The following is a 23,135-nucleotide window of genomic DNA, read 5'->3' as shown; positions in this document are numbered from 1 at the left end:
CAGAACCACAAGTCAGAGGTCCAGAGCCAAGCCAGGTCAGGATCCTGGGAATTCAAGCTGGGGGAGTGGGAAGCACCAGGCACACAGTCCAGAGTTGGATCCTAGTTGTTCAGACAGCTTGCCATTCCTGTTGCTGGCTTAAGAAGGGCCAGCAAGCCAATCAGCTGCTCTAGGCCTCTGCCAATAATGCATTGGGGCAGAGCCTCAAACTGGGACTAGGCTTCATGGGTCGGCAGTTGTCAGCAGACAGTCAAATGGGTGATTGCAACATGGCTGCTCCTGTAACCCCCTGTGGACTCAGGTTTGAGGACCATTGGTCATGACAACTGTGGTCCATCAAAATCAAGCAGCATTGGTTGATGGATAGGCTGAGGAGCAACTGTCAGTGGTGCTGAGTTTCAAGATCTTGAGTATGCCAATGACATTGGCACAGTTTGGTGAATCACTGCAGCTGATGACTGGTCTGGTTGGGCAAGAAGCAACACACATTGGTCTGGTTATTAATCTAGATCAATGTTTCCCAAACTTGGGACGCTGCTTGTTTAGGGAAAGCCCCTGGTGGGCCAGACTGGCTTGTTTACCTGCCCCGTCCGCAGGTCCAGCTGATCTCAGCTCCCACTGGCCGCGGTTTGCTGCTCCGTGCCAATGGGAGCTGCTGGAAGGGGGACGTACTGGCTGCCGCTTCCAGCAGCTCCCATTGTCCTGAGGCAGCAAACCGTGGCCAGTGGGAGCCGCGATCAGCCAAACCTGCAGACGCAGCAGGTAAACAAACTAGCCCGGCCCACCAGAGGCTTTCCCTAAACAAGCAGCGTCCCAAGTTTGGGAAACACTGATCTAGATAAAACAAAGTCCCTGACTGTTATCATCAAACAGCTTCCAGCTACAGATTACAGCCAGCTCAGTATTAGCCTGTCTGGATGGGACAGTGAGCAGGTGGCAGCTGTCCAGTATTTGGACAGCATCATAGATAGTGCTGGAGAATGCTCGAAAGATGCAGATGCCTGTATAGCAACAGCTGCTCCCATGTTTTGGGCCTTTCAGTGGCCTCTGTGGGAACGTTATGATATCAAGCTTGCTATGAAGCTGTAGATCAACAGAACCACAGTGCTATCAGCTCAGCTGTATGGCAGTGAACCAAAGGCACTTGGGAAGCCTGAAGAACCCTGGATTGACCTTTTCATTCTCGTCATCTCCATGTGGCACAGCAAGATCAGAAATGAGGATATTCTAACCGCTTCCATCCACACTGGTTCAGTTTTGGCTGTTTTCTTGGTATGGACATATTATAAGAATAGAGGACCAATGAATTCTGAAGCATATGTACTATGAAATGCTGCTACATGGCTGACGATCACATGGGCACCAAAAGCTTTGGTGGTACAACAAGATTGCTAGTAATGGACAAAAACTGAATATACAATCAGACCACTTTAAGCAGCATGCCAGAGATCAAACTGGGTAGCATGTGCCTTTGGGATTTGCCATGATGAAGGTTATGAAGATTATTGCAAACTTTAAAGACTTTAAAAAACAGCATCCAACAGTATCTTCTCCCTAACCATGGGAAAACAAGTGGGGAGGGAAAATTATGTTAAAAAAAGACTGTCCCAGTAAGGTAGGGATTAATGGGGACAGTTAAGAAGCAGGGAGCACTGCTTAATTGTGTGGAATCCAGCGTTCGAAGGTAATTTTGGAACTCATGGCCTCTATGTGGTGTCTCTATCCCTTCACTTCTTTCAGAACTGCACTCCTGGAAGCACAGCTGGCTAGGCACTGTTGTAATCATTGGTCTGCTGCAGAACAACACAGTACTTTTCCCACATACAGCAATGAGGGAGGCAAAAGCTGTGAATGGGCAGCTAAAGCTACTTAGAGCTGCATTGACTTTCACTAGTTCTTCAACATATTCAACCCCAGTTTTCTAAGGGAACCTATGGGAATTGGTCCCTTACTCTACACCACTTTATCCAGACATATACTCAAAACTCTGTGTAGCTTTAAATATGTAGCCTTATTCAGTGGAGCAGCAGATAGTACTTCTTTTAGGGAAGGTAGCAGTGTTGGTCTTTTCTGTACACTCTATATTTATTCTCTGTCCCATTTTCATGCAGCTAGTGCCAATTGCTCCCCTCTGCCCCATACAACTGAGACTATCATTTGGTCCTCTTATGTATGATATACTGTACAGTGTTGCCGATTGATTTTTCCAGTCTACAGTCCTCTACTGCTGGTTTTTGTGAACTGTTTCTTTCCCTGTCTCCATTATTTTCAGTAATAAGGATCTAATTTTGAAAAGCATTCATTGTTTTTGTATGGTTAAGTCCCCAAGACTTGTAGTTGCTTAACCAGATCCCCACACATTCTGAGGTCTTTTGCCATTCTTTATCACAACCTTTCAAATATTTTTGCTCTGTCTTTCTCTTATGATGTGTTTGTATATGATTAGGCTCAGAAGAATTAGGTTTTTATCGGTAAACATCAGTTTCACCATACACGCACGAAAAGATTTAAAAATATTTCCATCGATGATAATCAACATTTATAGATACATAAAGTAAGAAAAATACTCCTTGAGAACTTACTAGAGATCGATTGTAAGAATATTTACTTTGTATATTTTGACATATGAAGCTGACAATTTGTGTTTTGATGGGTATAACTTTTTGAATCTCAGTGTCTAGTGTCATTAAATAATGGCCTAACCGCCCTATAGTCAGATGTCCCCATAATTTCCCCAAACTGTGAAAATTTGAATCACTAAACATTTTTAAGAAATGCTTAAAACTCATGATTTTGCACAGCTGTGGAATCTTAAATGGATAAAAATTGAAAAAAAAAGCTTAAAAATAAAAATATCTGTTGGAATTATTAAAAATAAGAATTCTACCAACCCTATACATGATATTGTGGTGGGATGGCTGCCCCACCCCAGTAAAGAGGGGTTAAAAGCCGCCCAGCAGAGGGCTGCAACTGGAAAAGCTGGGCTGATTAAGGAAGCAGCCACAGCAGTGGCAAGCTCAATCATGGCCCAGCTGGCCCTTATAAGAGGTCTGGGGCCAGAAGCTGAAAACAGACACTTTCTCTAGTTTCTCAGAGAGAGAAGGGCCTGGCTGCCTGGGAAGCGGAGGCGGGTACCTTGGGTGGAGCAGTGCTGGGGAAGGGTAGAGGGAGCTGGGGAGCTCCAGCTTAGCAAAGCCCCAGGCTGCAGGCCTTCTTAGAGGCCTACTAAAGGTACTGGGGCTGCAGAGGGGCAGCCCAGAGATAGGCAGAGGCAGCTGGTCCAACCCCCCTTTCTGATGATGAGTGGTTTATAGACTGTGGGGGCTAGATGGTGACTGGCAGTAGCCACTGAGGCAAGGTGGGGACAGGGGGTTGGGGTTTCCCCTGGGAGGGGAGACCTAGAGTGAGGGGGTACTGTGGTGGGTAGAACCCCTGGGCAAAGGGCACTGGTATCTGGGAGGGACATGGGGGGCCAGCGGCAGGCAAGACATTAGCCAGCAGAGGGCGCTTCGCAGCTGGAAAAGAGATAATTCCCTGGACAACCAGCAGGAGGCACCATGCCGGTGAGTCATTGCCCTGCCACAGATATATATACTGTCCCTATGATATAGCTACCACCTCTCCCCGAGGTGGAGTTATTAAGCACCTGAGGTGGTGTTACAGTTATGCAGCTGCACCAATGTAAATGTGTTCTATAGCCCTGCCCCAACTATCATTAGGACCCTCCTAGGAAGTGCAGAGATAGTGTACTGACCCACCTGGGCAGCCAGACTGGGTAAATCTCTTTAAATATAAAAGGTTGAGAGACTGTATGATTAGGTGAGCACTATAGGAAGGAACAGAGGTGAGAACTAAAAGAAGAAACAGGTTATCTCCCTAAACCCATTTCTGCCTTACATCTTTGTTGCTCTATTTAAATTAAAGTCAAGTGCCAGCCAAGAACAGTGAGTGTTTGGACTGTGTGTGTGCAGTGGGGTTGGGTGGGAAGGGGGTAAAATGTGAAGGAGGAGCATGGGGATTTTGTCCCTTCACAGTATGCGCTACCATAAAAGACCCTGTTTTTCAGGGGTGGTGATTTAACAAGATATTGAAAAAGCCTTTTCTCTTCATCTGAATCCCAGACAGTGCAATTTTCCAAGTCTGCAGGTCTTTTAGATTCTGCTTTCAAAAAAGCTGAGCTTCGTCATATTCATAAAACACTTTTTTCCCCCATCAGTAATAAGATGAGGCTTAGTGGGGATCAGAACAGTAGTAGTAATTCCCAGTGAAACAAACTCAGATTTCAATGTGTGTTTTTTTCTTTTTTCCCTGAGACTTGGTTGCTCAGACTATATCAGAAAAAATGTGTATACTTCCCCTCCAGAAAGACGTCATGGTGTTTGCAAACCGTGGGCATACTGTAATATGGTCTTTTTCTTTAACCGAGTGACATATGAACATTTATTTCATGATCTCAGTTAAGTTACTGAATTCAAACAGAACTGCTTGCGCTAAATTTCTTTAATATCTTGCAATACTATGATTAAATGTGATTCTTTGCCATTGTACTGGTTAAAAAGGTATCTGCTTTGGGTTTGTTTGAGCCCGTAACAATGAGAATTTTTTTGTCTCTTTGAAAGGGCATATATATTATTATTATACAACTTTACACTGTCAGAGAAAACTGTGTATTTACTTAGTTACTTATTCTCTGTCACCGGTGAGGCACAGGGTAAAAAGGCTGGCGGAACTTGAGTGGTTTCTGTCCACAAGTCAGCTTCATGTACACACAGCTTAAAAATCTGAAGAATCCCTGTGCTCAGTCAACAAATGAATTATTCCAGCCCTAAAATGGAATGAGTAAGCAATGAGCTAGTTCTGCCTGTTTCTCTGCCTTGTGTTCTCATCCAAAAGAGATGGGGGTAAAGGATGAGTGGCCTTGAAAGTACACTGAGGACTGGACTGTGTGGAAGACAACTGTGAGAGAATTAGTAGGACATGAGCAGGACTGGCTGGGAAGATCAGGACAATCTGCTTTGTTACTGTACTAAGCCCTCTACTTCAGAAGCCCTAATTCCTCTGCAACAAATATTTGGTGTTCTTGCCCTAGCTTCACTGAGTTTACATAGTCTTGTCCACTAGTGGTAGATTCTGAGAATACGGGTACGTTGTTATACCTACGAACCTAGTGAAAGAGTCCACTGATGCTTCATTTACAGCATATGTGTTTTTGAAAAATTCCAGTAAGAAACGGGGCACTGAGAAATTAGGCTGATGCTGAGATATCCTTGAGAATGATTCTTTGAGGCACAGCACTTTGGAGAATGATGTAATTTGAGACAACAACCACCATGATTTCTAAAGCTACATTCATGTTCTGTAAGCTCACCAAAAAGTGCTCATCTGTTTTATCAAAAGTTTTCCAAACCCTTTCACATGCATTTTAAAATTACCAAGAACTACAGATATTAATTCATATACTCAAATTACAGGTGCTTAGCAGAGGTATCTAAACAATTTAAGATTTTTTTGACATGGTTGGTAAAAAAAAATTTTATGTATGATTTCTTTTTTTTTTTTTTGGTAGAAGCTTTTATTTTAAGGGCATTCTGCTTTATAGCAATGTAAGTCATTATCTTCTGTACACAATGTGTTCCTTTGTAATTAGAGGCTTCACTTGTGCTATAAGGACATATGCCATTGAGTTGCTGTGCCACCCCAGAAGCAACCCACATAAAATCTCTGTAGATGAAAGAATTTCCTGCCTGTTAGCCCACCTGCTCAAAGGAAAGTGGTGATTGGCCATGGGGCTGTATCAGCGGCTGTATTACTACAAAAAGTGAAAGATTTCCACATAGCATCATAGATGTAGGTTGGGCTGCAGGGATAATCACATTATTATATAAGAGCTCTTCCTACATCATAACGTAGTGATTTCTTTAAGAACATAAAACATTTTACAGTACCATGACTGTGCCATAGAAGGGGGGTATTTATTGCTATTCAAGTTCAGCCCCTAAAAATGCAGCTCTGGGATTGTCTTCTGAATGTTTTAAAATGGGTGATGGGTCATACAAACTGGTTTTGGTTACAAAGTCTGATTTTAGTACACCTCTACCCCGATATAACGCTGTCCTTGGGAGCCAAAAATCTTACCGCATTATAGGTGAAACCGCGTTATATCTAACTTTCTTTGATCCACCGGAGTGTGCAGCCCCACCCCCTGGAGCAGTGCTTTACCGCATTATATCCGAATTCATGTTATATCAGGTCGTGTTATATCGGGGTAGAGGTGTATTAAAATTACTATTTGTTTGACAGGGTCTTTGAGGAAGTCAGAGGGTATGCTCCTCGAAGGGGCTAAGGGCTGTTTTGCTGCTTTGAATTTTTGGCTGGCTGAGTTAATCTAATATTTGTAATAATGTAATATTTTTTCTGAGTGGTCATTATTTGAGAGTGTTTAATTGTTAGGTCCTCTAGAGCTTTCTGTATGAGGGTTTTTATTCTTTATATCTTAAAAAAATAAATAGAATTTTTACAAGGAACTGCTGTATGTAACTGAACTTATTTTTGTTGATTTCTGCTGAAGAAGCACTTTTGTAAAACTATAGCTATCTCTGTCACAAATTTAAATATTAAAAAAAAAGTTCTCAACTGCTTACCCACCAACAGCCCCACAAAATACTCCTCACCCACAAACATCAGCCTGCCAACGCCTTCCTACCGATCTCTTTAAAATATAAATTCTGCTTTGTTTGTGACCAGCTACTGGAAAATATATGGGCTGAGTTCTGTGCCACTATCATATTGGCTTCACTGGGAGTTTTCCTTACACAGGAGGTATGTAATTGGGCCCTATGTAAGATATTGGGTTTGACCTAAACTCACAAAAATAAGTAATGATTGGTTTCATATGACTAATTGTCCATTCTAACATACTGGCCTTATATAACTTACATTATGTAAGGGGGGTTTAGCATGACAGCATGAGTACTTAAGATTAGCGGGTCAGCCTGGATTTCCAGACTTAACTGAATTTTTTTGTTTCTGATGTGTAAGTCAAGCCTTCATTAACTAAACACTGTCTAAGAAGCTGAGTACTAATAAAAAGAAACTTTGTATTTCTCCAGCAAGTCAAAAATATAGCCAGTAATATTTAAGGCCACATCAAATAAATAACGAAAAGGACTTGTCTTAAGCCCACAAAAGCAAGGAAATTCAGTAAAAGCTGAAAATCTGGACTGACAAACTAGCCTTAGCTCATGCACTCTGTTGTGCCAAAAAAGCTTCTTAATACAAAGGCAGGAGTTGTAGAAGGCCTGTCTGTAGTAGCATGAATATTTAGTCTTTCTTAGCCTTGTGATTCCTTGGTTGAATGCCTCTCAGGGAGGACCTTTCATTACTTCCACACATTTTGAGTGGCTGAATATAATTTATGTTTATGACTGGAAGGATAAAGAGATGCTTTCCTTGATCAAGGTTTAATGATTTGGTATTTATTTACAAGGAATTCACTGAAATGGTCCTAGAGATTTTTAGAAAATATCAGCAATTCCCTCTCCTGTTCTTAAACTACAGGCTAATAAACGGACACTATTTGAACCGCACACATCAGAAGGCTACTGTATCAAACTTAAAACCATAGGACTAAGAAAAGCTTCTTACTCTGCCAAAATACACCCCCCCACCCCAAAGAAAAAAAGGCCAAGAGGAGAACTATGTAAAATACAAAAATCCATGTGGTCAGACACTTGCGACTGTGAAGAGTCTCATTGACTTCAATGGGACTCTCTTGGCACAGGGATCTGCACATACAAGTCTGACTTAGGGATCAAGAACCAAGTTTTCAGAATCAAGAAGTTTGAATAAGGTTCAGATAGAAACCCAAAGGATTTAAAGCTTATCTGAACTGGACCCAAACCTTCTGAGATTTTCCCATCTCTGTCTCCTGTCCCAGTATGACAGGAGGAAAGGTACTGTTATTTCTCCAGAAATTCAGCTTTGCAGTTGAAAAATGAACATACCATACAGTTACTCATATGATGATTTCCAGAAAATTACAGAGCATAATGGATAAAAGTTACCAATGATCGTGTGAAATGATAAATATTTCCACTGAACGGCAGAAAGCCTTTGGCATTTCCTTAATAGTTAAAAGTTGTAAACTAATTATCTGTTATTGGGCGGGGACAGTATGGTTGACTTTAAAAGCTAGTGTGAGTATTTGCCCAGTAAAATCCTTTACTTTTTTTCTCCGATAAATGGCCTTAAGAAAACTTTTTTCTTTTAACTTGGGCCTCAATGTTACTTTTAGATGGATTAAAGAGCAGAGAAATTGCAATGAAAAGGACAATTTAGCCCAGACAGTCAATCAGTAGTAGTCTGACCATTGACAGATGTATGGAAGTCAATCCAAAGAAACCAACACAATTGGCTGGAGTGTCTGCCAAGCATCCAGATGCTGTTGTTGAAGAAATATCTCTCAAAAACTTGGCATCCAGGTTCTGTGCCAATTTGGAGAGCAATGAGGAAGAGCAGGAGTGGTAGAGTATTTAAAGATAAATTGCTGCTTCACACACCAACTTAAGATGTTTTATTTTACTTTGGTTTTATTGGTCACATCTGTCCATATTTCTCAGTGTTACCAAGAGACCCTACATACACATCCCTGCACTTGTAAACATACAACACAGCCAAATTTTCCAAAAGTACTCAGCATCTAGCAGCGCTCATTGTGACAGTTTTGGCCAGATTTTCAAATCAACTCATCGCACTGGGTGTTGAGATCTCTTGAAAATCTAGCTATTTATTCAGGTACCTAAATCGAAGACAAGCTGTTTTGAAAATCCAGACCTAATTGTGGGTGCTAAGCCCTTCTACAAATTCTAGCCAAATTGTGCAGCAGTCTTGCAATGTTGACATGAGAACTTACCAGCACATGCACAAAATATACTCTCCAAACTCTTTGACATGGCTGACAACGTGAAAACGAATGATATTTCATGTACTTGTCCAGTAATATTGCTTAACTGTGAGTTGAGTGGAGAAGCAGAGTTTTTACAAGGCTGTTACGTCATAATGTGGGTTTGGTACTGATATTATACTAGTTTTCTAACTGATTAACACAGCAATAACTCATACTTGCTTAGAGTGAGAGCTATGCTTGGAGGAATGGTGAGATAATAGTACAGATTTTATTCCGGGCTTCAAGGCTATTAAAGTTCACACTTTTAGAAAATAGTTTCCTTTTTCCCGCCTGCACAGAGCCCACTAAAACCTAAGCAAGCCTCCGTCTTAGACAAACTTGATCTGCAGCTTTATGATCTCTGGAGGCCTGTGTTGGATAGTTTTTTATACAGTGATTTTCAGGAATTTATGACTAGAAAATAACTTTTTTCTTGTTTTAGTGTCCCATGTATAAATAGTGTAGAAATTCCAATTTTTGGAAAAAAATAGATAAAATACGGCACGTTTCAAATGTATACAGTATATTCTCTCTCACTTGCTCTGTCTCTCTAATAGAGAGAGGGTTCAGATCCATGACTTCAGCAGAGGAGTATTCCATGCAGCTTGGGGGATGTGAGAAAGTAGGTTTAAGCCTATGGAAAAGGAGAAATGGACACAAATCAGATATTAGGAATGGCAATATACAAAAACCTGTAGGAGAACACTTCAATCTCCCTGGACACACAATAGCAGATTTAAAGATAGCCATCCTGCAGCAAAAAGACTTCAGGACCAGACTTCAAAGAGAAACTGTTGAGCTTCAGTTCATCTGCAAATTTGACACCATCAGCTCAGGATTAAACAAAGACTGTGAATGGCTTGCCAACTACAAAAGCAGTTTCTCCTCCCTTGTTTTTCACACCTCAACTGCTAGAAGAGGGTCTCATCCTCTGATTGAACTAACCTCGTTATCTCTAGCCTGCTTCTTCCTTGCGCATATATATATATATATATATATATATATACACACACACCAGCCCCTGGAAATTTCCACTACATGCATCCGATGACGTGGGTATTCACCCACGAAAGCTTATGTTCCAATACGTCTGTTAGTCTATAAGGTGCCACAGGACTCTTTGCTGCTTTTACAGATCCAGACTAACACGGCTACCCCTCTGATACTAGGTTTAAGCCAACACTGCGTTTTCCCAAACCAGGGCCAGTGATTGTGCAAGTTACAGTTGCTATCGGTCCCAAAGGGTCAGTGCATCAACCAAAGATCACTCTGTCACTTGAGAATCCTCCCCTACATTGGGGTGATCTAATGACTGAGCTCAAGCTTCTTTGTACCAGTGGTGGTTAGGGATGGGGAAGGGATGCAATGCAGCCATTACACAGCCCAAGATCGGAGGCCCAGGACTTTTAAAATTTTAGTTTTTTAATGATTGATTATTGTAAAGTAAATGCTATTTATTATTTCCTTTGTTAATACCTAAACACACACAGACAAGAGAGGCCTGATTTCACATTCCCTGCACAGCCAGAATTCCAGTTTGACTCCCTGGGAGTTTTGGCTGTGCAAGGAATATAAGAATGGATCAAAGTCCTGACAATATTGCCTGCATCTACAATATTGTATATTCAGGCCACAATTCAGCAAAGTGCTTCTGTATGTGCTTAAGTCCTAATGATATGCTTAAGAGCTTTGCAGAATTGAGACCTCATTTCCTTAAGTCTCTGTCAATGTAAAAACTGAAAGGGAAGAAAAATATTATTTGGGAAATTAAGAACACATAAGGAAAACTCTGCCTCCGTTAACTGTCATTTCTTGATCCATTCAGGAATTGTGAACCAAATGTGTTCTTGCTGCAGTTCATCTGAATTTACTTGGTCAAACTGCCTCTGGGGGTATGTCTACACTAGAAATGTAAAGCGATCTATATTAGGTGACTTACAGCCACCACAGTAATTAGCGTGGTGGTGCATGGCGACACTACCCTCCTTGGGTCGGCGGTGTGCATCCTCACCAGGAGCACGTCCACCAACCTAAGGGGGCAGTGTTGGGAGCTGAGAGACCAGCTAAGAGACCTGGGAGGTAGCTGGGCTCCAGCCAGGGAGCTCCTTGGCAGGAGCCTGGCTGCCCCATAGGCTCCCAGGCTCTTGGTGGGCTGCCCCTTCCCCTTCCCCCACTCCAGTCATGCTGGGAGTGGGGGAAGTTGCCCAGGACTTCTAACCGGGAGCGGGGTCCAGCAACCCAGAGTTCTTGCCTCAGCTCCCAGTGAGATCTGCAGGTGTGAGCATTGTGTATATTCATCTGACAACATTTGATTGATGTGTGGCCTTTATTTGAGTGTATTATTGTGCCTAGAGTAATAGTTAATGAATATGAAATTGATAAACACCCAGTACAATATAGGCAACAACAATATTGCATACTACCACTTAAAATGTTTGTTTTGTAAACAAGCACTAAAGCTTCAAACAGTAGCTTGTTGTGATATTATTTAAAACAAGCAAAATGCATTGTGTTTAACCATATTAAAGGCCCTTTTTCTGTTTACATAATTATATCCTATGTTTATCTTACAAACACTGTAAAATATTAGTTAGCAGTCATAAATATAGCCTGATAAAATGATACTACTGTTCAGAACTGCTAATCTATGTTAATGCCATTTTGGTAAGGGTCCTGTACCAGCTGTTAGAATTTTTTCCCCTGTAGGTCAGAAGAGAAGATGGGAAAATCCTTAATAAAATGTTGTTAGAAGCTACAGGTGGGAAATAAAGAAGCTATTGTGACCTGTAATCTTATTCTCTCATAAAGTCACGGAGTTCACAGCAGCTTCTGTGGTTGAAATTAGACAACACGCTAGTGGCTTTTCAATCTCAACTTTTGCAGTTTGGTTATATCATTTTCGGTGAAGAACAAATGAAGGATACAGCAAGCACTGCCCGTGACCTTCCTTGCTGTTTTTAATAAGCACATTCAACAGCATGAGCTACTCTGTCTTAAATGAATTATTATATATCCATGTATTGGAAAGAAAATACAGTAATGTTTATCTTCTGTATACATTGTACTGTCAGATTTTAATTAACTCTCAGTGCCAGGTAAAGAAAATATGCTAATTCTAATAGTCTTATAATTACTGTGGGCCAGATTCTACTCATATTGATTAGTACCTTTCTCTGTGAGGAGTCCCACTGTTTTCAGTGGGACCAGTCATGGAGTAAGTTACTACTCAGCATGAGTAAGGGTGGCAGAACTTGGCCCTGTATATGTTCAATATATTATTGCACTTGTTTGCTATATTAAATTTCACTTTTATACTGTGGGGTTGAAGGATGAAAAACGAAGGTTTGATGATGTTAGAACAGCCAGAAAGAAAGAAAAGGACATATTAGTAAATTAATAAATTGGTTATCTATTAGCAAAAGTAGGTTATAATATATGCTTTTACCCCATTTGAGAAAAATATTATCTGAATATACACTGCATTAGCCTGCTATGGCTGTAAAACTACTTTTTTTAAGTGCTGGCTACATTCCATACATTTTTCTTTATAAAAGCTATAAATATTCTTTGGACATTAAGACTCTTCCAGGCATCAGCCTTATGTCTTTTTTTTTCTTTTGGCTTCTCATTTTTCTTTCTTGGTATTACAGCAGTATAGAGTATGAACATGAACTATATATTACCCTAAATTGTTATTTCCGGTTTAACAAATACAATGGAAATAATATTATTCAACACATCTCACATTTCTATAGTAATTTTTTATTAATTCAGCTGAACCAAAAATTTCCTCGTGTGTGTGTAATGTCATAATGTGTATCTATATGAAAATTACCCAGTTACTATCTTTCATTATGTTTTCCCTTTATTGTATAAAACAACTTATTTAAAAATACTCAGCAGAGTAAATTATTTTATACAATCAAACATTTGCAGTTTTGAAATGATAAATATCAGATTAAGTATAATTATATGATTTCTCATTAGTACAGTGACAGAGGATTGCTGAAATATTATATAGAATGGCATCGTTAATTGCCTCTAGATACAATGAGTTGTCATTTCTGAAAATTTAATGTCATCAAAGCTCTCTTTCCAATAGTGCAAGGAGCACTATTGCTAATAGACTTCAGAGCTTGAAATAAATAAATCTTTGGAATCCTGTTGCATCTCTTGGGGTGTGACATTTGACAGTCTTTTATAGTGCAGAACGAAACAAGTTTGTGAGCTGGAATTCAATTGTGGCATATTGATTCCTTGCATCAGTCATTATTCCCTCCTGATTGACAGCTGAAAATTGGTTACGTTAAGTATTTCATATGTTATATTGGCTGACATTTGCTTGCCTGCTCCTGTGTCAATATTGTTGTAAAGATCTCCAGCTCTATGAGATAGCAATATACACTGACTGTGGCTTTTGTGTGATGTTCCAGTGTTTTTCCTGACATAATTTAAGACATATTAAAAACCAGCAGCATCTTCCCTCTTGAGAAGCTTAATGCCAATATTATTGTCTTCCAAGGGAAGATCATGTATGCTCATAATCGGGTGCTAATTTCCACCCATACGCTCATGTTTAGGCATTAGGCACTATAACTGTAAAATTGAGCCTGCTTGATTGATTCATGTCAAGCCTCATCTCAGCTCCTGCAGTGGAAGTCATCCAGCTGACCCTTTTTACACTAAAAGAAGAGATTTGTGTTCCTTTCTTTCACCTGGAACCATCAAATTGACTGAATAATCTGTAATACATTAGTGCTGACATTTGTTAGGCGAGAATTAAACAAGACACAGTAATCATTCCCTTGAATAAAAATTGTGTTTGGTTTCCAGCAGAGTTCTATTAAAGGAACAGTGTAGTCTGTCTCCTCAAAGTGAAGAAGGGTGAATATTTTCCATGTTAATGACTTGAATTAACACTTTAACGACAGGCAATCATTGGTTTCCCACAAATTCCTGATAGAAGATCTGAATTTACGCTAAAGAATTGTAAACTGGGATGAAGTTCCAAAATCCATCAATACTGAAATGAATGTTAAAATGAGCTGCCGTCTTTGTTTTACAGGATCCCTCACATCAAAGATTTAAGGCTGCATGTATTAAGGCTTGATCGTATTTAAAAAAAAAGTGGAAAAGTGATGATGCCTCCCACAGCAACTAGCTGCTGTCCACATCAGTGCTGGTACCCAAAAAAATGCAATGCACAAATCCCCAGGTACTGTATTTAATTCTTTATAAATGTTACACTTTGAAATGTTTGAAGGCAATGGGCCTGATTCTGTTCTGACTTCTCACTCTTTAAAACAAGGACAATGAAGTTACACCAGTTACACCAGTGCAAAACTGGTGTGAGTAGGATGGGGTTTCATACCTTTTATGCTGTAAAATACTGCCCATTATGTTTAGAAATCTTAAGCAACACAACTACATTAATGTATGATACCTGCTCAATCTCATTTGCTTCTGCCCTCCATTTTTTTTATACAGCTCAGTCTATCAGGACTATCAGCTGGGATACAATTGTGTTCCTCATGTGTCTGTATGCCTGCACTTTCAGTAAGAATGCTTTAAGTAGACACAATGCTTTTGATAAATGTGATTTTGTTATGTAACATGCCTGCTGTGTACATAGGTGATCAATCAGATCAGTTTGCATGCCATGAGCATGCTGCCTAGAAAGTTTACTTGAAAACAGAACATTTGACTTCATATGGTACTTAGGCAGCAACTGGCAAGTTTGCTAACTGGGTTCATGTGGTAGGTAGACAGCGCTATAATCTGATCACATGTAGCATCTGAAACACTTTTAAATGTGAGCTGAAATACTTATAAAGGGCATATTCATGAACTGGCTTATGTGCCTATGCAGGAATACCAGTGGACATTAGACTCCACCTAACTCCCCTTTGTGGGCTTTCCACACCAGATGCTTCAACACTGGGTGCAGGCAGAGTGTGGGCAGCAGTCAGCAAGGCATGGATGAGCAGCAGTAGGAAGTGGATGGAGCTTTGGCTGGCCAGCACTGCTGAGCTGGCATGAAGATAGGAGTGAGTTGTCCCAGGAAAATAGCTAAAGCAGCTTACTGCTCTTCTGAAACAAGGACCAAACGGTGACTCTCTGAGTCACGATTTCATCCCTGCCCTGCTCCTGAGGTAGCACAGCTGCACCTTTCCCTTATTTGGGTCAGATTGCAAGGTGCCAGCCCAGTCGTAAATAATTAAAGCTGCTTTGGGTTCCAGATAGTTACGGATGAAACTCTTATTAACACCTAACCCCAAGCATAGGAGGCCTGTACAAGACCCCCCCTCCACCACATAAGCTCTGCATCTGCCACATTTCTTCTGTCTGATAAATGGTAAGCGAAGGGCACCAGTTTCAGCATCTGTCCCTGAATCAGCTGTCAGGGATGAATAGTGCAGGAATTCTTTTTTTTTACAGACTAGTCCCCTCATGTTTGTAGGAGTGGATCCCATACAATAGAGGATAATTCCAGAATAGCTGCCTGAGCTGTGCCAATTCCTACTATATTCATTTTCTCCTATGTTGTACCCACATCTCCGTTGCTTCATTTGTTTGTGCCTTTAGATTGAAAGGGTACAGGAACTGGAAGGTGTAATTTCCAGCTCAGGTAAACATACACACACTAGCTTTGATTGAGCTAGAATGCTACAAATAGAAGTGTAGCTGCAGTGACATGGGCAGCAGAAGAGGCTAGCTACCTGGGTAAGTACATAGGGTTCTGGGCAGGTTTGTACTCAGGGTGGCTAGGCCCTCCTGTTGCTTGTGTCGTAGCTACGTTTCCATTTTTAGCAAGTTAGCGTGATGAAAGCTAGCACGTTTCTCTACCCAAGCTGGAAATCAAACCTCCAGCTTGAGTGCAGGCATCCCCTAAATATTTCTGGGCATGGTTTGTTTCTTTTTTAATGTTTGTACAGGGCCCAGCACTGACTGGGCCTCAGAGCTATCGTCATATACATATTTACTACTAATAGGCTACTACAGCCGGTTGTGTGGTCACTACAATGTCACTAGGCAAGCCCACTACATCCATTTGATTTTTGCTCAACATGTACAATCAATAGAGTACAATCCTATAGCACAAATACAGGAAAAGTATTTGTACTGGCTGCTCTTCATAAAGACTTGTAGGATGCGGCCTTTAAATTAGGGACATTTCAATCCAAAAAATCACTGCTAAATGTTGCTGATTTATTTTTGGATACAACTGTTTGAATACAAAAAGATTCTACCCTTTGTTTAGTAGTGCGGTGTCCAACCCTCCCACCCCCACCTCCCAAATCAGTGTTGTGATTTATTAATTTACAGTACATCTCTATGTAGGTAATTGACTGCCTCTTTTATTGTCTCATTCTAAACAGACAAAAAAGGAAAAGAATGCTGCCATGCTTGAGTACACTCGACACATCCTGCATGTGACTTCATAAAACCCAAAGACTTGCAACACACAAAAGTAAGCTTAACCCTTAAAATTCTCAAGATAAAGGACCAAGTCCAGGAGTGCTGTTGACATGCACTCAGCACAGTTTAGGGGATCTGCATGTCGAAGTGGCTTAAAACTCCCCATTGCACAAAACTGCTGCTGTATCTGTGCAGGACCATAATCTTGCAGTGAGTTATTGCAGCACGAAGTCTGCTCTAACTCTCACCTGCTGCAAGTATACCTAAGGGGCTGGAACTGCAGCTGAGGACTGATGTGATGCAGTGGTGCCTTAGCCACACTCCTTTCTATCCACCACTGGAAGATCATCTTTGCACTGGAGTAATCCTTGGGCTTTTTACACCAGCTTTACTGTCACATTCTGCTAGCGAGGCAGTGCAAAAATGCCATACCACACCTGTGCGGAACACTTAAGTCTCTTAATCTTTCTTTGGGGAGGTGGGGCTCTAGACTGCAGGGGCAGAACAGTCTGTGTCTGGATGAAGCTATCATTGCTGTGCCATATGGCATATAAATAAAAATAATATAGTTGTAAAATATAAGGTCTCGGTGCTTTAATAAAAACACCAGGCGATCTGGTCTGAAAGAGCTAAGCTGAGAAATTGTTTCTTGTTCTCTCCCTGTTCAGTCCAGCACAAGTTGCATCTCATCCACTACCACTCTATCCATCTTCCTCGCCTCTCTGAGACCCCCTCTTGCTGTACTTGCCTAGCCCTCCTCTTCCTATGCACTGCCAGAACCAGTGCCCCTGCTCCCACTATAGCATCAGCAACATGCTGTTGGCTCACTTCCTTACTGCCACCAGCTGACCTTATTTAGCCTGATTGCCTGGTAAATGTCACTTCCCCTACACATTTCTGGATTGATGGAGCAGTTGGAAATGAGCAGAGGAGAGAAGGAAGAGAAAAAGGTGGCCGGGGGCGGGGCAGGCAGGCCAGGAGAGCAGGGGGGTGTTCCAGCAGGGGAAGGCTAGACCAGATATGATTCACTCAAGGTAAGATTCCTAATCCAGTCCTGCCTTTTAGTGACCACACCTCTCCTCTACACATGGCACCCCTTAGCAACTCTTCTAAATCCGTTAGGAAGTGGCAAGCCCCTAAACAGCATTGTTGTACTAAAGGTTAGTGGTCTGGTTCAGCAAAGACTACTGCACACAAATCTTTACTCCTGTACAGATTCCCATTAAAATTGCTTGTGAAATCCATGTGACTCCAGGGAGTGTAAGTGTTCACTCTTGTAGGTCTGATCGTGCAACTCTACCTTCTGTAACGTTGCTACAGTTATACTGAATAGCTCCCATAGCAATCAAATTGTCCCCAAAGGTGCACATACAGGTTGCAACCCAGTGGTGCATTTCCTAGTAACCTTCCTGAATATTAGAACATCTCAGAGCCACGCTATACAGTATAGCTTGCTGAACAAAGAAAATAGATTCACATATAAAAAGGCTACTCCTCTGTGGTTCCTGGGGGCATAATATTAGCTTTCTGATTGAGGGATATGTTCTGTTTGGAAAATTTGTACAAATGCATTCTCTCTAGCTAATTTATTTACTAGGTACTTACCTGGTCCTCAATACTGTAAAATCTGAGTACACTATTCATTGTTCTCTATTTGTAATTCATTAGTCCCCTGTTTAACTTGCAATCAATTAGAAAATGGAAACAATCACATGTGACTTAGGTGACCAACTGTACATCATGAACAGAGAATAGTCAAAGTAAACAGTTTGTGAACGTCTCATAGAGTGAAAACTTTTCCTGGCAACTGTTCTGTGAACATTTATGAATAACAAAAACATTCACAAAACTCTACATTGTCTTGTGAGTGATTAGCAAATAGGAAGAAGTGTTACACTTATAACAAATGTTATTAGCCACAAATAATTTGACCAGATCTACCCAGAGGCAATATAAAGCAAAGAAATGTATTTATGGTGTGGGGGGGAATTTCAGCATTAACACTTACACCCAGCATTTTAGAGATGATAAAAGGTCACATAGGCATGGATGTGAGGACTTGCACTGTAGCGGCACAACTGCTGTTAATAGTAATGAATGTTCCAGAGTCAAAGTACCACAGTAAAAATAGTTATTGAAGACCTTCACTAGCAGTCTTGGCAGCATTTAAAAAGGTTTACTACCAGATTGGCAGCTGTTCTGATGGAGAAGATATCTGTTGGGGTTCTTGCAATTTTCCTTCATGACCCTTTCATTTGTATGTGCCATGAAAGGTACATTAGATATGGGGCAATAATGACTAGAAATTCCTTGAGAAATAGAAGGCTTAACAAATGAAAGTGTTCTGGCTTCTTAAACTGTCAGGAGGTGAAGCTCGGGTCCTCAAAGGTTTTTAGGCACCTACCTCTAATGGGAGCTAGGTGCCTACAAGCCTTCGAGGATCTAAGTATCGCTAGACAAAACTTTCTAAACTGCTCAAGTAGTTGAACTGCAAATTTACTTAAATAGCAGGTTATGTGGCACGATATGCAAAACAAGCGCCTGTATCTAAAAAAGCAATAATAAAATCAGCTCTTGATAAGTTCTGCACTCCGAGTTTGAGCAGTTAGGATACACGAATCACTGGCGGGATGAGCAAAGGATATATAGTTGAAAGGGAGCTGAGTGTTCTCATTGGAAAGTATTAACCAGTTCACATATTTCTAGGTTGCTCGGATTGCTTATAATTAGGCAGCTGTGGATTAATAAAGAGATCTTAGGTTTGGACCTGAGAAAATGCCTTAGGGTATGTCTACACTACAAGAGTAGTTCGAGTCAACTTAATTTGAATTTGTGGAATCGACCATACGAAGTCGAATTTGTGTATCCACACTAAGGACACTAATTCGACTTTGTGAATCCACACTAACGGGGCCAGTGTTGACTTTGGAAGCGGTGCACTGTGGGAAGCTATCCCACAGTTCCCGCAGTCCCCGCTGCCCATTGGAATGCTGGGTAGAGCCCCCAATGCCTGCTGGGGGAAAAGATGTGTCGAGGGTGGTTTTGGGTAACTGTCATCATTGAACCGTCAATCACGCCCTCCCTCCCTGAAAGCGCCTGCGGGCAATCTGTTCGTGCACTTTTCTGGTCAGTGACAGCGCGGACGCCACAGCACTGCGAGCATGGAGCCCGCTGCAGTTATGGCCGTTTTCAACTCCTCGCACCTTATCGTCCACCTCTTCCACAGTCAGATGCTGAGAAATCGGGCTACTTTTCAATGGTGCTGCAAGCACTGGTGGACCATAGGGGACGTTTTACCAACATCAAAGTTTGGGTGGCCGGGCAAGGTTCATGACGCGCGTGTTTTCAGGAACTGTGGTCTGTTTACACGCCTGCAGGAAGGTAGTCTCTTCCCGGACCACAAAATAACTGTTGGGGATGTGGAGATACCTATAGTGATCCTCAGGGACCCAGCCTACCCGCTAATGCCCTGGCTCATGAAGCCCTATACAGGCGCCTTGGACAGCGACAAGGAACTCTTCAAGTAGCAGCGAGCAGCGTGACCTGTGACTGTTCAGTTTCTTTACAGAGAAGCTGAACCTGCCCCTGTTTCTTTACCCAGTTACTGTTGACTATCCTCTGCAGTTGCATACCCCGTCCACCCCGCTTCCCCCACTTCCAACACACGTGTAAAAATAAAATACATGTTCCCTTGTAACTTTACAAAGGTTTCTTTACTAATGACTTTGCGTTAAAGGGTTGAAACTGGGACACAGACTGTGCTGGGTAGGGTGTGCGGTGATGTAAAGACCACTTCTAAACTCGAGGAATGACAGGCTCCTGCTCCTAGAGTGGTCCGCAGTGCCGGACTGGTTGTTTCAACGGAGCCTGCCATCCCTCCTTTTTGGGACTCTGTGTGCAGGGGCTATGTGACCTTGCGGCGGGGGAGGACGGTTACAGATTCCCCTGCTGCGTGGCCCTGTGGTCCAGGACAAGGACCGCTGCATAAGATCTGTAACCACCCTCCCCCGCTACAAAGTCACATACCCCCCCAGCCACACAGAACCTGGAAACTACCTCCCATACCGACCAGAGTGCCTACTGACTGCACTGTGTGTGTGACCTGCTGCTGATCCTGCCCCCGTGTCTGTACCCTGGTAAAGGTGACTGCCCTATACAATTACCAACCCCCTTCCCCACCCCACCCCCCTTCAAACACAGTCTTCTGTAAAAAACATGACGGAAACAGTAATTAACAGCAAAGTATTTTTAATAATTAACTAGACAGTTAGGGGATGAAACTGGGATTGGGGCTTGGGTGAGTCAGGAAGGGAAGGACTTCTCAAAATTGAGGGTATGAAAGCTTTTGGGTAATTGAGCACTCTGCTGGGGTGCAGTGACAGTTTTCACGGCCCCTGGCGCCCCTCCTTCTGGTTATTTTGGGTGAGGGGGGTATGGGACTTCGTGGCGGGGGAGGGCGGTTGCAGATACAGTGCAGGGGGGCTCTGTCCTCCTGCCTGCGGTCCTGCAGAACATCCACAAGGCGCCGGAGCGTGTCCGTTTGCTCCCTCATTAGTCCAAGCAGCGTTTGAGTCGCCTGCTGGTCCTCTTGACGCCACCTCTCCTCCCGTTCGCTGTGTGAGCGCTGGTGCTGAAAGAGGTTCTCCCTCCCAGGGCATTTCCTGTGTGGCTGGTAAGAGCATCCAAGCTCGGACTGCTGTCCAGAGCGTCAACAGAGTGGTGCACTGTGGGATAGCTCCCGGAGCTACTAAGGTCGATTTCCGTCCACACCTAGCCTAATTCGACATGGCCATGTCGAATTTAGCGCTACTCCCCTCGTCGGGGAGGAGTACAGAAGTCAAACTAAAGAGCCCTCTATGTCGAATTAAATAGCTTCGTGGTGTGGACGGGTGCATGGTTAATTCGAATTAACACTGCTAAATTCGAATTAAAGTCCTAGTGTGGACCAGGCCTTAGTCTTCACCTCCGGCTACTATAGTAGAGATCTGAAATTACCATCTCTAAGCATAGGGAAAAGGCCTCCCCCTATTCTCTATCAACGGCCCATGAATCTGGGCAAGTGATTCTTTCAGCATGGATCTAATATGTGGCCCTCAGCTCCTAAGGCACTGTAGGCCTTCATTACACTAGGGAAACATATTGGCACATACCCCTCAAATGTACCTTATTTTAATGAGTATCACTTATTTTAGGTGTCTATATTCCAGACAGATATGCTATCACTTCACAACAAACATAAAAAACCCTGAAACTGAGATTATAGGGAGCTACTTTATACTAAAGAAATCAATCCCCTTTCATTTTAAGCTTTCTGTGAGTAATTTTGTGTCTCTCCTCCCTCATTTATAGTCTGTTACATATTATGTTCCATGTTTGGGCCTTGGCAGGTTGAGGGATGACAGAGTAGGCTCTAAGCAGGGGAATCTTAGCTAGGGTACCAGAGAAAGATGAACGATACTGGTAAAATGTGTTATATTATCCACATGTCTGCGTGCACTTAACAGTATCATGTTCAGAAGGCTGTAAAGTTTATTTTTTTCTTATTGCTGAAGTTTTCAATCACATAATCCGATATATAATTAAAAGAAAAATAACCACTGCAAAGAAACAAAATTAATAAAACCACATTGAAAAGTAAAAGACAAAGATCAACTAAACAAATATGTAACACATTACTTCTGGATGGGTTGTCGGCAATGGGGATCGAATCTCGAACCTCTGGATCATAATGCATGAGCCTGTACTGTCTGAACTTAAAAAAATCTCCTTGCTTAGTCCTGGCAGTAGCACACTCATCAGTCTCTAATTGGCCTAACCATCATTAGAGGGGGACAGAGTGCTACACTGAGTAGGCATAGCTTACACATAACAGGCCTTATTCCACCCCAGTTAAGATATGTTGTGTTTACCTTAGTAGCTTAGATTCAACATATCATTTTTTGTGGAAGTCTTGATTTACACCTAATTTTCCATCTAACGTGTACTGATTCAAAAAGTGATCAAGTGATTTGCTCATATTGCCACAGTAGGTCACAATTTTAGTCTGGATTAGAAGAACTCAGGATCTTCCTGGTTTTTAGTCCTTTACTAGCCTAACTACTAGATAAATAGGTTTCCTTCTATGGAACAAGATTAGGAGAATCCAATCATAAGAGAAACTGTCTAGCAAAGGAATTCAAAGCCACATCAACCTGGATGATGAACTCCTTTACAACCAATACTTTTATCTAGAACCAAATGATGTAAGAAACCCCGGCAAAAAAAACCTTAGTGAGAAAATGACAGATGTAATTTAGGAAACAGAAGAATTACTAGCATAAAAAATAAAGAACAAAAAAAATGTGGATTAAAATATACAAAGGACATTTACAATATAACAATATAAATAATGGAAACAGTTATGTTAGTCATTGGTCTTTATAACCTAAATAAACCCTACATTATCTTGTATTATTTGTATTCTGGTAGCATCCACAATGTGTTAATCACTGTGTGCACATACAGGAAGACACTGTCCTTCTCCTGAAGAGCTTACAATTCATTGTCTAGCCCTTGTGACAAATATGAGTTGACAATGAGAGTTGCAAACACTGCAGAAATCTATTTATCAATCTTAATTTAAATAAAATCCATTAATTCACTCGGTACAATTTGTGATACTTTTTAATAATATTCTCCAAACATTCATATGGATGCTTTTGTTTGCAAAAGTGTTTGTGTAAGTGAAAGGTTCCAAGACACTGGTGCAAATATATTCTTGTGCGAAGGTTCT

At 41.6% G+C, this 23,135-nt stretch overlaps 1 long non-coding RNA gene across 4 annotated transcripts in view; it reads left to right on the top strand.

The window, feature by feature from the left end:
- LOC123371729 overlaps window positions 1–16,858 on the top strand; it is an 87,489-nt gene extending 70,631 nt beyond the window's left edge. The window contains exons 7-8 of one of the 4 annotated variants that reach the window (XR_006579928.1): window positions 14,010–14,159; window positions 16,324–16,858. This is a non-coding gene — a long non-coding RNA (uncharacterized LOC123371729). The remainder of the gene's footprint in view (window positions 1–14,009; window positions 14,160–16,323) is intronic. The other 3 variants (XR_006579927.1, XR_006579925.1, XR_006579926.1) reach the window with 3 other exon arrangements.
- Window positions 16,859–23,135: the final 6,277 nt, after the last annotated feature.

This window comes from Mauremys mutica, chromosome 5, assembly GCF_020497125.1.
Source record: "Mauremys mutica isolate MM-2020 ecotype Southern chromosome 5, ASM2049712v1, whole genome shotgun sequence".
NCBI classification, from domain to species: Eukaryota; Metazoa; Chordata; order Testudines; family Geoemydidae; genus Mauremys; species Mauremys mutica.
The sequence above is the reverse complement of the archived record's forward strand: the minus strand, read 5'-3'. Positions and strand labels throughout refer to the sequence as shown.